Below are 2,448 nucleotides of genomic sequence, written 5' to 3' on the forward strand. Positions count from 1 at the left end.
GAAGCTGCAGATTACAAGGACTTGGATTACTGGATGTTGGACTTAACATAAAGCTATTTAGAGGACTTGGACGGGTGGGGCCGAAATCATCATAAATATTTTCGAAGCAGAATTAGTTGTTTATCTCAAGTTTGCAAATCTTCCATTTGATCTGGGTATACATGAGATCCCGATAACCTATGTTATCAACCTGAATATGTTTACAAACAGTAGTGTTTCCCCCCTTATGATCCAATAGCTACACTATGGGGTGATTGGGTTTATAGTAAGGGGAAGTCGGCATTATGTGTTGACTTTATTCTTGCAATGTGTAAAGACGCGGGACTCTTTGGTCAGGTTGTTACGACCCAACACGTCCACCTTTACCCCTATGATCTAGGAATCCATGTTCTCCTACCTAATGCCTACGTTCCTATATGTAGTAAGGGAGCTGTTGCTAATTTTCTGGTTTGTGGTGGGTGCACTAATGTAGGAGTAATGAAACAGTACTTTAAGCTTGTTGCTGATGCTCTTTTGGTTACCCTAAGGTATGGCATATGGTATAAGGTTGAGGACCCCTTTGATTGGGTGGGTTTGATTTCATTTCTGGACAACAACATTGGTGCAGATTACCTATATCTACATTGCTTTTATTGGTGGCAGCTGATCACTATCATCTCTATGTTATTATGACTCAAAATAGTTGCGAAGAAATTGCTCTATATTGCTTGCTTTCTGTTGACAATGTCAAGCAGATATTGCCACAATTTCTGCTACACTCGAACCTTGAGGACAAGGTTCTTTTTGAGGCGGGAGGTATTGTTGTGAACTCAGTGAGTGACTCGGTGGAGGTCATATTTGGGAATTTGAATAATTATGTGTGGGACCCAGGTTGAGTGCAGGCAGGTGCTAAGTTCGTGAAAGAGTAGTGTAGAAATAGATATAAATATAGCAAAGGGCATATAGCATTCTTATGCTGAAGTTGTCAAATATATATCTGTTTCTCATCTTTGTTCTCATCCCCAAACTGTATCAGTCTATTTCTCATCTCCTTTCTTCTTAGATTTCTGTGGCACTGTCCTCGCTACATTAGCATTTACTTTGTAATTTCAATTAGTGTTGAGTTAATACAATCAGTTGGTTTGGTGTATTATTTGGGTTGTTACAGGCGCTGGGCAGTGAGTGTAGTAGCTAACTATAGGTCCAACTTAAAAAAAAAAAGTCTTTAAAAATTCGATAATTCGGTATACCAAAATTTCAAGATTCTAAAACCGAGGACCGTACCGAAATACCGAAAATGTAATACCGAATTAGACCGAAATACCAAAAAAATCGAAATCGAAATACCGAATTAATTTGGTCCGGTTCGAAATTTGATTTTTCGGATTTTATGTCCTCTACATATATATGAAAGCAAAGCCAACTCAAAAGTGCACATTTTGGGAAATAAATAAAATTTAAGAGGAAATAAGAGAGGTTGTTAGTTCAATGTTGAACTATCCCATCTTAATTAAACACAACTAAAATAAATGATAGTTAACCAAAAAAAAAAAGAGAGCATAAATAACAATATTTTTATAACTGTAAAGCGACATACTCTTAGATGGGTGTCGCTACCAGGTTGCTATTGTCAGCTTATTTATTTTTACATTTATAACTAATCAAACTGCTTCTCTTAACTATTTACTACTGATGGATTATAATAAGCAGCGGAAGCAATCCCAGTATCTTATTCACGTGTAATCTAAACAACTAACACATATGGAGATTTTCGGATTACCTCTTGAAGCGTAAACACAGCAANGGTCCTTTAGGAAGAGTGAGCACTGGTGCGGATGTCAATCGATTCTTCAACTCCTAAAAGCTTTGTTCACAAGCGTCAGACCACTGGAATTTAGTAGCTTCCTGTGTTAACTTAGTCAAGGGTGCCGATATAGAGGAAAACCCTTCAACAAATCGCCTATAATATCCTGCTAGCCCCAGGAAGCTGCGGACTTCTGATGGTGTTGTAGGTCTCGGCCAATTCTTTACTGCATCGATCTTTTGAGTGTCGACACTAATACCCCCGTCAGATATCACATGGCCAAGGAATGCTACTGAGTTCAACCAGAATTCACATTTGGAGAGCTTAGCATATAACTTACGATCCTGAAGCGTCTGTAATACTATCCGCAAGTGGCCCGCATGTTCAGCCTCCGAACGAGAATACACCAAAATGTCATCAATGAATACGATCACGAACACATCAAGATAGGGCCTGAATACAGTATTCATGAGATCCATAAAAGCTGTTGGGGCATTTGTTAGCCCGAACGACATCACCAAGAACTCAAAGTGCCCATATCTTGTCCGGAAGGCCGTCTTTGGAATATCCTTCTCCTTGACCCTCACCTGATGATACCCTGAACGTAAGTCAATCTTGGAGAAATACTTGGCACCCTGGAGTTGGTCAAACAGGTCGTCAATCCT

The sequence above is a fragment of the Nicotiana attenuata genome, chromosome 4 (genome assembly GCF_001879085.1).
Source record: "Nicotiana attenuata strain UT chromosome 4, NIATTr2, whole genome shotgun sequence".
In the NCBI taxonomy this organism is placed as follows: domain Eukaryota; kingdom Viridiplantae; phylum Streptophyta; class Magnoliopsida; order Solanales; family Solanaceae; genus Nicotiana; species Nicotiana attenuata.